Source organism: Podarcis raffonei, chromosome 11 (assembly GCF_027172205.1).
Source record: "Podarcis raffonei isolate rPodRaf1 chromosome 11, rPodRaf1.pri, whole genome shotgun sequence".
NCBI classification, from domain to species: domain Eukaryota; kingdom Metazoa; phylum Chordata; class Lepidosauria; order Squamata; family Lacertidae; genus Podarcis; species Podarcis raffonei.
Genome location: NC_070612.1, coordinates 48114707 through 48128661, shown reverse-complemented (window position 1 = coordinate 48128661; position 13955 = coordinate 48114707).

The window sequence follows — 13955 nt, the reverse complement described above, 5'->3', positions numbered from 1 at the left end:
TATTTGTTTATTATATTACCTTGGTAGTGAGAGATATTGGTGGCTGGCCCTGGGCATGGCTGGTTGTCTTTAGTTGGCTGTTGAGAGATTTGTTTGCGTGCGTGAGAGGACTGTTAGGTCAAGTTAGCCACATTGATTCATATGCCGTCGGTGGATTCTTGTTGTTGTCTTGTTGGGCTGTGTATGTAATAAAGGGGAGCCATACTGGGGTGAAGGTGTCCTCTTTTATTTGTCCCCGAGTCAGTTTCAGTCTGTTGGCTAGTTTTTCTAATAAGTCAGTTTCCCATATTATTTGATACCATTGGTCTATACTTACTCCTGACAGGTCTTTGCAGTGTCTGGCTGTGATGCTTCTGGCTGCTGATAGTAGGTGGGTTATAAGCTCTTTATAATGTGAGTGGGCATTATTATCTTGGGAAATGTTCAGTAGGGCCAGTTCTGTGGTGACTTCTAATACCTGCTTAGTTATTTTGCATATTTCTTGTAGGACTTCTGTCCAAAAGAGTAGGATTTTGGGGCATTCCCACCACATGTGGAGTTTACAGCAAATCTCTGAGATCGGTATACAGATATATACTGTATTTATTTGTTTGTTTGTTGCATTTATATCCCATCTTTTTCTCCGAGAAGCTCAAGGTAGCATACATGGTTCTCCCCCTCTCCCTTTAATCCCCGCAACAACCCTGTGAGGTAGGTTTATGCTGTGACTGCCCCAAAGTCACACAGTGAGCTTCACAGCTGAGTGGGAATTTGAACCCTGGACTTCCAGGTACTAGCCTAACATGGTAATTCTAATTACAGGTGGGTAGCCATGTTGGTCTGTTGTAGTTGAAACAAAATAAAAAAAAAATCCTTCCAGTAGCACCTTAGAGACCAACTAAGTTTGTTATTGGTATGAGATTTAAAGCTTTAAAGCTCATACCAATAACAAACTTAGTTGGTCTCTAAGGTGCTACTGGAAGGAATTATTATTTTTTTTAATGGTAATTCTAAGACTATGACACACAATAGTAGTGTTGCCATCTGGATTGGAAACGGAGGTAAGTACTAAACTTAGTACAGTGGAACCTTGGTTGTTGAATGTAATCCGTTGCAGAAGAACCATTCAACTTCCAAAACGTTCAACAACCAAAGTGCAAAGGGCTGCCGGCAATTTCAGTTGTGGAAATTGTGGAAATTCCAAGGCGGGTTCGAAAATGGAAGCAATTACTTCTGGGTTTTCAGCATTCGGGTTCCGAAACGTTCAGCTTCCGAGACGCTCAAAAACCAATGTTCCACTGTACTGGGTCAGTAAATCTTATGGCATTCCAATAAAGCCAATCAGAGAATGCAACTAGCCTGTTCCTACTAAAGCAGCAGCAGCAGCAGGAGGAGGACATATCCTCTATACTTACTACAGATCACATGGTGAAGCCATGTTCTCAGGAGGAACACCAAGTCCTTTGGGATATGCCAGAGCATCTGCATAGCCCAGCTCCTCCTCCTGGACATAATCCAGTTTGTGTGACACATCACACAAGTAAGATGTATCAGTAATTCATCCTGAACGAGCCAGCAGTAAATCACACCCAGGAAATTAGAGTTATCTCTTCATTAACAAAAAAAACAGGATCTGCACAAGAGTGTCAGGCCTAATGAGCACAGCAACTCATCTTCGGAAGGTCTTGGCTGAAGGCATCTGAAGGCAACTTTATAGGGAGGTTTTTTAATGTTTCGTGTTTTGTTATGTTTGTATATATGTTGGACGACGCCCATAGTGGTTGAGGCAACCCAGTCAGATGGGCAGGGTATAAGTTGTCAGGAGTTCAGCCTACACTCAAGTAGGACTCTGGCAGAGACACATGCCCGACTGGCATGTTCCCTCCCTCCTGGTCGATTGTTCGGGAGCTTCAAAAGCTTTCTTCAGCCTGAACATCACAGTGACTGATGCCAACCGACACCGGCACTCTTAGGGATCCACAGAGTTTGCGCAACTTGCGTGACAGACCTCAGCATTTTGGCTAATCTACTTTATTTACATATAAACACACATGGAGCACTGCAACATGGCTCCCTCTCTCTCTAGCATCAGACAGCAAAGGGAAAAAGAACAAAGGACAATAGTCCCACTTCACGGAACACAGTAACACAAACATCCTGTTTCCATCACTTCCCACTCTGTGGAGTCAAAACATATACCTTCATGTGAAATACAAAAATCCCATGACTGCAGTCATGGATCAGAAATTCTAACATAAATATGATGGTGATGATGATGATGCAATAGGACATCCCTATTTTTATTGGAGAAATGTTGGAGGGTATGTTAACTTACTGATTGTCCATATGCTTGCCCTTCCAAATGTGCATAACTAGGGACATCGGAATAGGTTCTAAAAAAGGGGAAAGGGGAGTCCTCCAGGGAAATAATACTTAGATAAATTAAGATTCCTCTTTTTTCACTTCTTTGGCTTTATCAGCTTTTTAAAAAGATTACTATTCAAAAGGGAATTCTTTTTTAAAAAATTAGTTGAAACTAAAGTAAATTGCCTTTTTCATTTGACAATACGAGATGGTACATTTTATAGCACCTAAATATTCCTAAGTCAATTCTTTAGAGCCTCAGAGATTGATTTTGAGTAATGTTCACTTTCCCCCACCCAATTCAATTCTCTCCGTGTCCGCCCCCCAACACCCCTCTTCAGGATCACAGGCTCATTGTCAGGCTAACAAAGGCTGTGAAAAAAGCTCAAGTGAGAAAAAAAGGAGTATCATTTTGCCTCTTTTTGAATTTTGTATGAACCTGTTCCATGTGACAAATTACCACTGAATGGTGTTGTGTAATTTGTATTCCATTGGTGTTTACTAGGAAACCTATTAAATATACAGGTTCAAAGTCACCATGACCATAATTCTGTGAAACAGAAGCAACTATAAGTATGATCCACATCCTACAGGAGTGACTGGCAAAAATAAATTTTAAAAAATTATTGACTTTACTGACTCCAACTTTCATTTTAATTTGCAATTCTGATAGGAATTTTTTCTCCATCGGGTCTTCTTGAGATTAAGAGAATGCACAAGATCATATATATAAGGATTCTGTCCTTGGTAAAAAAAAAATTGTATTGAGTTTTTTAACAACAGCTGCAGGGTTTAAGGGCTGGAGAATGGAATTTACATCAGCTTGAAAATTAAATTGAGTCATATTTACTGCCTTATACATTTCTGATAGGAATTAATCAGAAAACACCATAATAAAACATTTAAATGTCTAGTCAAATGATAATCTCTCCCTCCCCCCAAGTACAGTTGCATTATTTTTCCTCCAAGCTAGAATGTCAGAGACTGTTCTCTTTAACAAAGTATTTACTCCCTGATCAATTACCTACAGTGCTGATTCACAGATAGCAGCGAATTAATGGCTGGCTTATAAAGGCTCCTCTGGAGGCAAACTGATTATGCCTGTTCACCAACTTTCCCCCTTGCCATCTTTATACAGATTTACCATCTGAAAAATAACATGGACAAGTGTCAGTTTAGATCACTACGCTTTCAGCACTCTTCGGCCTTAACTTGTTATTTCGGTCAAACTGTATACATATCTAATATGCGTTATGTCGGTCAAATTATGTCAGTCAAACTGCACGCACAAATAACAGAAAAGAATCATTATATAGCCAGGGCTCTTATTCAGCCAGAATCAAAGATGGGCACCATTGCCAATTTAGAGAACAAAGAAGGCATTTATGGTGAGTTGCAGCAACTCTTTTTCTAGAAAAATAGCACTGTATGCAGCCATCCTGTTGTGCTCTAGAACTTCACCATTGTGTTCTGGATCACTGACTTTTAACAACTGGATAGCAGATAAGCCCTCCTTGTGCATTACAATAGCCTACAACATGTGAGGAGGCAGTAGAGATGAGTGAGATGGTCCTCATCACCATTTCTGGTTGCCTTCCAGTTTATGAAGGGAGCCTTTTATATCCATTGAGACTTCCACACAGTCTAGAAATCTAATTTCCCAGGTTCTGAAACACAGGGAGTCTCCACAGAGACAAAAACTCCCTGGTACAGACTGTTGCCTTCCACGAATCATAGAACTGTAGACTTGGAAGGGACCACAGGGGTCATCTAGTCCAAGCAATGAGTTGGTAAATAGTGGGAATGGTGATGGAGAGAGGATAGAGCCAGCACCTTCATTCCTGGCTCCTCTCATGTTTAGCATTAGGCTCATGTAATACCTGTAGAGGGTTATCATTGTGCCTTGTTGGGGGTTATACTGACCCCACTGCAACTGAGCACTAACCCAAAGACTAGTTGATATTAATGTTCATGATTAACCAAGCAAGGTACAATGAAGTCAAACATAGGACAGAAGACATGGATGTCCCTGCAAGCAGATTGTGAAGGTGGAACAATTATTCCTCAACCACAAAGTAGTCTGTCTGGTTCTGAAAGGGACCAGAGATCAAGGCATTAGATCCGGCATGGCCAAACTTGGCCCTCCAGCTGTTTGGGACTACAACTGCCATCATCCCTAGCTAACAGGACCAGTGGTCAGGGATGATGGGAATTGTAGTCCCAAAACAGCTGAAGGGCCAAATTTGGCCATGCCTGCATTAGATAGATATTTTGGCAACTTTAGGAGGGAAACTAAAATTTTGCTCTTTATACAAGACACTAAGAATTCTGCCTATGCTTCCTTATGCTTCTTGCTAAGCCTAAGTCACAACAAAGCCCTTACAGTGCTTGTTTCTAGAGCTGCACCAACAAGCACAAATAAATAATGACAAAATGACAAACAAAAATAACAAAATAACAACTGCCCTCCCAGACTGGAACCTGTCTGAGCAGCAGGTCTACACAAATATGGACAGCAGGTCTACATATTGAGAAAACATGTCTCTCACGAGTCTAGGTCCTTAAGCATCTCCAGGAAGGTCTGTTAAGTATAATTGTTTAACTGATACTGAAATGGGGACTGCCTAGATGTGTATTACTGAAGGGTTTAAAGTGAGCAAAATTCACTGAAATTTACTGAGTGGTCTCTGAATTCCATGATGGGTTGATAAGTAACTTGTTGTTTTCTGCTAGCTAACACATGAGTGTTTAACCTTAGATCGGGTGGCAAAGGTATTTGGTTGCAAGTCTCCATTTTAAAAGGGAGTTGCCTTGGGTTTTTGTTCTCAGGCTCTGTGGGAGTAAGATGCCTCTCCAGGAGCTCAACAGCCTTGGAGACTAGAATGTGGGCTAATGGAGCCTGTGTGAGAGAGAAAGCTGTGTTTGTCAGCTCTGATTATAAGTTTCTTTCCTTTCTAAGCAGATGAACCTGTGCTGGACTTGCACAAGATTTTGTATGGAATTATCTGGATGTGTCTTTGATGTTTTTGTTCTTTTATGAGGAAAGTTCTGCAAGTGAAGCTTTGAATAATACCTCAGGGGTCTGGACAATGCTTCGTTCCAAAAGGAGTCCCCTTTTTATGCATCCAGTCGCTTCAAGCTGCACAATATTAATATCTGCGATGATGGCTGGGAAAGACTGATACCCTGGATAGCCACTGCCAGTCAGTTCAAACAGTACACAACCAGATGGACACCAACGGTCTGATTTGGTATGACTGTTTTTTATATTCATTCCAGCAAAGCTTTATGACATTGTAAATAGCTTCTGGCAGTAATATCCCCATTCTTCCCAAAGAATCTTGTTCCAAACAAAAGAGCCATTAAACATTTCCAGTCAACAATGACTCTCTTGGAGAAAACGTTAATTAATTAATTTGTCATGCTCTCTTTTATTAATAAAGAAGGAATACCTCACCAGACATTGCTTAGTGGCTTTTAATGTGCAGTTTGCATTTCCACTGCAGCCAAAACCTCAAATTGAGCCAGTACAAGTTCGGCCATGAGCCCTTAGACCATCCCAGTTAATGTAGACAAAGCTTCTGTCTTTGCGGCATATAGCAGAGTGTGTGACTTCTTTTGTGGGCATCGTCTGTCCAGTGATCAAATGTAATCAATTCATGGTGCCTGTAGCTGTTGTGAGAACACATGTTGCCCTACGTCAAAGCACAACTTCAATATGCATACTGTTGCAATGAAATCAGGGCAGCAAGCAGTAAAACATCCTACTACCGGATTCAGAGAGTGAGCTATATGTGAGAAAAGGAGGAGGGAAAAGATCATGTGAGATATGACTGAAATATTTATATTTGTTGTTGTTTGCTTAATCGTTTGTTCTGTATACTGGTGTACCTCGGGATGCAAACGGGATCCGTTCCAGAGCCCTGTTCGCATCTGGAACAGAATGTAAGATGCGACTGCGCATCTGCGCAGGTTGCATTTTGGCGCTTCTGCACATGCGCATGATGTCATTTTGACCGTCTGCACATGCGTGAGTGGCGATACCTGGAAGTAACAGACTCCATTACTTCTGGGTCTCCGCGGAGTACAACCCAAAATACTTATCCTGAAGCGTATTTATCCCAAGGTATGACTATATGTGCACCATGTTAATGCTCACCCTCTTTACCTCAGATATTTAAGTTCTACAATAACTTAAGACGTTACATTTTGTCCCCATACACATTTCCATTTTGATGATCCCCAGTTTACATTTTGCATGGCTATGCAGTAATTTTAAAGACCAGTTTCATCTGTCTCTACCACTTTATTGTCCCTTTGCTCTGACTCTTTCTCTCTCCGTCTCACTATCCTTGTCCTCTTATTGTTTTATTTTTCTCTCGCTGTTATTCCTTGGGGTTTTGAAAAACCTTGTTGCTACTCGGTTTTTCTTTTCTTAATTCACTGTTCCTAAAGATATAGAAATGTATGTGCTGTTATCAAGTAGGTACTCAGATGTGCAATTCTAAGGCTGGCGGTTTGCGCAGGAAACCCAGAGGCAGTTTAAAAGCCGTAGCAGACCATCTCCAATCCAACAGAGTCAAAGGCCCCATTCACCTTTATTGCATGCCCTGGAAAAATTGAGACATCCTTTCCTCCTCACCCCTACCCCCCACAAGAGCACAAGGGCCATTTTGGATGCTCTGATTTTGTCCCCCCCCCCAAGTGCTTTTTCTTGTGCAGGTCATATGACTTGTGCAGGAATGTGGTCCCAGTTTTTTGTCACAACGTGCTGTGGGGGGGATAGTGCTGAATGGTCCTGCATCAGTCCAGTATACCTGAAGGAGCATCTCCACCCCCATCGTTCAGCCTGGACACTGAGATTACAGGGAACCAGGCACAGGGCCTTCTCGGTAGTGGCGCCCGCCCTGTGGAACGCCCTCCCATCAGATGTCCAGGAAATAAACAACTATCTGACTTTTAGAAGACATCTGAAAGCAGCCCTGTTTAGGGAAGTTTTTAATGTTTGATGTTTTGTCGTGTTTTTAATATCCTGTTGGAAGCCACCCAGAGTGACTGGGGAGACCAGGCAAGATGCGTGGGGTATAAATATATGGAGCCCTAGGTGAGAGCCAGGAGTCTGAGAGAGGAGATGAGGTAGAGCGATTTTGGTTTATATGTATTAATGTAACATTTTTATACGTAATGGCTTATTTTTGTGAAATTTGTTGTTGCTGAAGTGGTCTGTTGTTGCTTTAGTTTTCTGTATCATATATTGATCTCTTTCTCGGTATATTAGTGTAGACGTGATCTAAATACTTCTATAATTGTAGCATGTAGGTTCTGCAGATTCTCAGGCTGGTTCAGACTATGTAGATTCCCTATAGAAGATATTTATAGACACAAAATTCCATAATGTAAAGAGAAGTGTGGATTAGCATTATCAGCAGTAATAGTGTTTCATTTATTAATCACTCCCTATGAAGTATCTCAAAGCAATTTCACAGTACAATAAAACATAGATAAAAGAAGTATATATAAAAAGTAGTTTAAACCATTACAGTGGTACCTCAGTTTAAGAACAGCTCCGTTTGCGAACTATTTGGTATACGAACTCCACAAAACTGGAAGTAGTGTTCCAGTTAGCGAACTTTACCTCGGTCTATGAACGGAAGCCGAACGGTGGAAGGGCACTGGCAGCGGGAGGCCTCATTAGGGAAAGCACGCCTCAGTTTAAGAAAGGCTTTGGTTTAAGAATGGACTTCCGGTACAGATTAAGTTCATAAACCGAAGTACCACTGTACATAAAAAGGTAACGATAAAGGACTCCTGACAGTTAAGTCCAGTCGCGAACAACTCTGGGGTTGCGGCGCTCATCTCGCTTTATTGGCTGAGGGAGCCGGCATACAGCTTCCGGGTCATGTGGCCAGCATGACTAAGCCGCTTCTGGCGAACCAGAGCAGCGCACAGAAACGCCGTTTACCTTCCTGCTGAAGTGGTACCTATTTATCTACTTGCACTTTGATGTGCTTTTGAACTACTAGGTTGGCAGGAGCAGGGACCAAGCAACGGGAACTCACTCTGTGGCAGGGATTCAAACCACCAACCTTCTGATCGGCAAGCCCTAGGCTCTCTGGTTTAGACCACAGCACTACCCGCGTCTAAATCCGGCTTGGAATGGGTCAAGGTAATTAGTTTCATCCCAAAGCATTGGGAACTGTTGCAGCACAGCCCTCTTAATCAGCTTTCCTAAAAACGTGGTAGTTGTCATAAACCAATGGATCTAGAATTGGTTTTTTCAGGAGTGGCTGAACCACTGTTTTTATAAGAAAATGAAAAATGACATTGTGTTCTTTCACAAGAAAGTAGAATTTCCTCTCACATTTGGTCCATGTTTTTCTTGCTGATTCATTTTAACTCAATTACATTCTCTACCAAATCTTTTTCTAATCAGGTGAGGGCATCTGAAAGTACCAGTATAAAGTTTTGCTCTGAAATATATTATTTGTTGGGCTTCTCCTCTGGGGAACAGAATTTCACCCAGGGCAGTGGAGCTGCTTCATAGTAAGACATCAAACAATTGAAAGCCAATTCCCTCCCCCCTCTATATGAGAAGGTCCAGTTTTATCCTAGTCTTATCTTATCCAAGACAAATTTCATTCCTAATTTCTCTCGGCCCTTTGTCTCTCCATTGTCTGCTAATGAAAGTAACACCATGAACAGGAGCACAAATTTAGGGAGCATTGTCATTTTAATGTCAGTTAGCCTTGACAATTTAATGTGAGCTCTTAGGGAATGAAACCACTGTGGAATCTTCCAATGTTAATAAATCAGTCATCATCACACAAACCTACAGCTGAGGATGTGCGAACCCTATTATGGCAGGGGCACATCCCATGGCAGTTACTGTGCTAAATCCATGGTGAAGTGCGAATATGAATGTACCCTTAATTTAACAGTTTTCCCAAAGGGAAAGAGATTACCAAAGCCAGTACTAGATAAAAAAAACGTTTCTACTTTCATCAAACACTTTTTGCTACTGCTAAAGGTGATGAAAAAAATATCACCGAGATGGGAGATTCTCTCTGCACTTATATAGCCTTGAAAATTTCCTAAAAGATGCCATTTAGCTTGAAACAAAAGACAGCCAGACTCCACTACACATTAATCCAGACCCTTCGTTTTTTCTGAATTTTCATTCTCTCATGTTGTTTGTTTTTATGAAGCAGAACAACAATAGCAATATGGTTGTGATGATTTTTCACAGAATGATGGAAGCACACAACTGTATGGCTGGGAATCAACTGAAGGCCTTTTGGCTAGTTAAAGGAAGGGTCCTTTCTGCCCTCCTAAAATGGTGTTTCATTGCACCTAATTATGAAATGCATGCCTGACTCTTTAATACAAACCATCTAATATCCAATCTCAGATTAATACTGAGTTCTGATTCCTTAAAAGAAGCAGGAAGAATGAGAACAGGAGTTTCAGGAGAAATAATCTCTTAGCTCAATTTGGGCATTAAATTGATTGAGGGGAAATGTCCATGCTTACTGACAGAGGAGTGAGATCAGTGAGTGGAGATCCACTCTCTAACTCATGTGATTCTCATGAAATCCAAGCATCCCTTCCCAACAGTTGCCCAACAAACTACTGGCACTGCCAAAGGAGACCACATGAACCATCTGTTTGTCAGGAGGACATATGCAGATCTTTTTATGCACCACTGTAAGACCAGTAGACAGTGGCATAGCATGCGGGGCACAGGGGTGGTTGCCCGGGGCGCAAAATTTCAACACACAGTGCTGCTTCAATACAGCTGTGAGCTTCCTTCGCTGGGCTCTTTTGAAAACTCCTTCCCCATGCAAACCGGGAAGTGACCTCTCCAGACAACGGAACAGCTCTTACCTCTATGGCTGTGCTCTACTGAGTGACACAGACGCCGTTAGGCAGTTGAATGAGCCTGTGTACTCTGTCCATGTCCCTCCATCTCAACCTTCTCCCTCTGCACAGCCCTGGGCACAGGCAACCCACGCTGCGCCACTGCCAGTAGATACTGATATGAACACATTTAATGTAAGTAGCACTGCTTCTGCAGACCCCCCCAATCTGTTTTGACATCAGGGTACTTGGGGAGAGCAGATTTAATCCCCCTTTCGCCCACCACAATCTGAGCAAAAATGGCCACCTCCACTTCAGTGGCGGACCTAGCACTTTCAAATTTTCAGCAGTGCTCTGTGTGATGCCAAAATTCAGCACACATACCCCTGCATTGCATTCTACATCATAGTTGTGATGCCCCTGCAGCCCCCCCACACACACACCGAGGCTTCACACCCAGTGCAACCCAGCCAGTCATGCTCCCCTAATTCCACTTCTGTCCATCTCCACTCCATGGCATCTATTTGTTTATGGAGAAAAGCTCTCAGGTAACTTGCCTCTGGAAGCAAATTGCAGCTGCAGGGAATGAGATTTTACTTATTCATTCATTCATTCGTTCATTCATTCGTTTTTGGATTAAAATCAGGTGGAGGCACCTTGTATGAGACTTTCTCTGGACTCAAACTTTTTTTGAACATACAAATGGTACATTTTTAAACCCAGGATAACTTTAAACCACAGAATGTACTTTTAACTAATCTTGATCAGCAAAGTGTAATGACTGTTTGCAGAAACTGATACCGTGAGCTTTATGTTTTCTCACGGAATATTTTGAATTTCAGCACAATCGCTTTTCAAGCTAATCTCTCTTATCTGAGGAATGCCTTTAAGAATGACTCTGCTATGAAGTATAATTTATTGCAAATAAAGGGTGAATTGCAAGCATTTTCTCCAAGAAAGCCCATTAAATAATCCCGTGTACAAATTTGACAGTCGTTTTTGTAAGATATGACAGACCCTTAGAGGGGTTTAAGGGAACAAGATCAGACTCAAGCTTTCAAAAATTCATCACTGAATATTTGTTAACCTTGCTGTCTGTGATAGCTGTAGAACCAAGATAATAACCTTCAGATAGAGATAAATTGCTATCTTTCAAAAGATTATCCTCCATCTTAATCGAGTTTGCTCCTACAGCTGAACAGTCACTGACCTTGTTACTTACATAACAAACGGAGCTACTATTTTATGTTTATACTGGTATATTTTGCCTACTGACATCCCTTTCAGAGTTGTAGTTAAAACTTTTATCAGATTAAATCAACCAAATTAGCTGGCTTGAAGATTTCTCCAAAACAGAAAGTACCACAACATCCTAGATAACACTTTCGCTGAATATTTAAAATGAAAAAGGGAGCATCCTTTGGGAACCCAAAGGCTTATTGCACATTTTTTAATAACTATAATATCACTAGACTAAACAAAGAAAAAAATCCAACACTTATTTAAAATGCATAATGACCATTTTAAAGACGAACAAGCCTCTTTGCTGGCATAAACAAACAGTAGCTTTATAGATTTGATTTATGCCAGTTGAAGATCCTTTTCTGCAGAAGGGAAAGGCAACAGTAAACATTTTTGGCAAAACATCAAATTAAACTGTGTTCAGAGGTGCATAAATTCAGCAATGCATTTCTCATGAAACGCACTCAGTGGCAATTGGCACATACATACAGCCTTATTCCCAGGGAATGAAAGATGAAACATTTAATTTCCTACCTTAGGAAAAGTTGGATTTGTACACCACTGATTGGCTGGACATTGATCCAGTCCTAAAGCATCTTTAGGACAATATGCTGTATTGTTTTTAACACTCGATTGGCCTGATCCAGCAGGCTCATCTTATGTTCTTATGTGGCCCTCAGAAAGTAGCCAAGAAGGAAACTAGGGTCAACTGATCCATAGCTCCCCATATGACATAACTTTATGGGCCAGTTTTCAAGGCTAGTCACAGTCCTCCAGTGTTGACTAGTCATCAAATTAGGACCTTCAAATATAGAGTGAATGCACTGTTCCTACATCTTTATATGAGCTATGAGATTTATATAAACATAAGACAAATTCATGGGGCATAAGGCTCTCAATGGCTGCTAGCCACGGTGACTATGGTCTAAACGGCCTCGGCCCAGTATACCTGAAGGAGCGTCTCCACCCCCATCGTTCAGCCCAGACACTGAGGTCCAGCTCCGAGGGCCTTCTGGTGGTTCCCTCACTGCGAGAAGCAAAGCTACAGGGAACCAGGCAGAGGGCCTTCTCAGTAGTGGCGCTTGCCCTGTGAAACGCCCTCCTGTCAGATGTCAAGGAAATAAACTACTATCTGACTTTTAGAAGACATCTGAAGGCAACCCTGTTTAAGGAAGTTTTTAATGTTTTTAATTTTCTGTTGGAAGCCACCCAGAGTGGCTGAGGAAACCCAACCAGATGGGTGGGGTATAAATCATATATTATTATTATTATTATTATTATTATTATTATTATTATTATTATTATTTCAGTGTCAGAGAGTGTATAGAGGACAGTATGTTGATGTCGTGTGTGTGTGTGTGTGTGTGTGTGTGTGTGTGTGTGTGTTGTTTCGGTTGATTCCTTCTCTCAAACACGTCCTCTGCATCATCATTGTTCCCTCAGGGTTCCATAAAAGACTCAGATCAAGGGACTCATCAGAGACTTGGTGCCTTATCCCGAGAGCTATTAGGATGTCCTGCCTGCCACAGAAGCATGAGGGAAGAACAAAAAAAGCTTCCTTCCCTCTTCTTGCTTCTTTCTCTCTCTCACCTACTGTCAGGTTTTCACATTGCTTATTTAAAATTGTCTTTAAAATCAGCACAGTCTTTGCCAAACACTGGTGCCCTTCAGATCCTTTGGCCTTCAACTCCCGTCGGTCCCACGTTGATGAAGGCCGACGTAGTCTCAATATATTATCATGAAACTACATTCACCACTGGATAAAGAAGAAAATACGTTCTCGTTCATAGACAGATATAGACAGATATTTGAAAAGGAAGCTACGTTTACCAGATTACTGTGGAATAATTTAGGAAGGGTCAAGGAAGGGGTGAAAAACACTGACCTGCCCCCTATACTCTTTGCCTTGCCTTAGACTCTAAGCCTTAGAGGTCTGGCGTATTAACTGATGGTGCACAGAGTTCTCCTTCACAGAAGCGATCGGAGTGGGAATTAAAATGGCATTAATTATTGCATGATGGACATTCTTCTCCCATTGCTGCGCATTCTGTGTCGACCGTAAGTGTACGTGGAGATGGAATGTAGGCACTGTCTGGTCTGGCTGTGCAGAGAATGTTTAGCAGGCTTGGGTGAAACCTCCCAAGATATATGACACGACGTTATTCAGGCTAAGCCGCACTCTCCTGCGCTCCCCCTCCCTTCCACCACTCCACTAACAAAATGACCTTTTCTGGGTTGAGTGTTTTTTGATGTCAAACAATGGCCCAGCATGGCAAGAGATCAAGCCTACATAATGGAATGGCCTTTTGCTCTCTCAGGCGGCCTTTGCTCCGATGGGCTGCGCTGTTTGAAGAGAGTTCAAAATTGGTTGTAACTTGAAAGGGAAGCCAGTGCCAATTTGAGGTAACTTATATGGTGCCACAACAAATCCATGCATTGTAGCCGTGAGCGCATTGTCGCAACTGACGCTTGGCTGTACAGGAAACTATAGGCTTGGTTCGGGCAGCAATAAA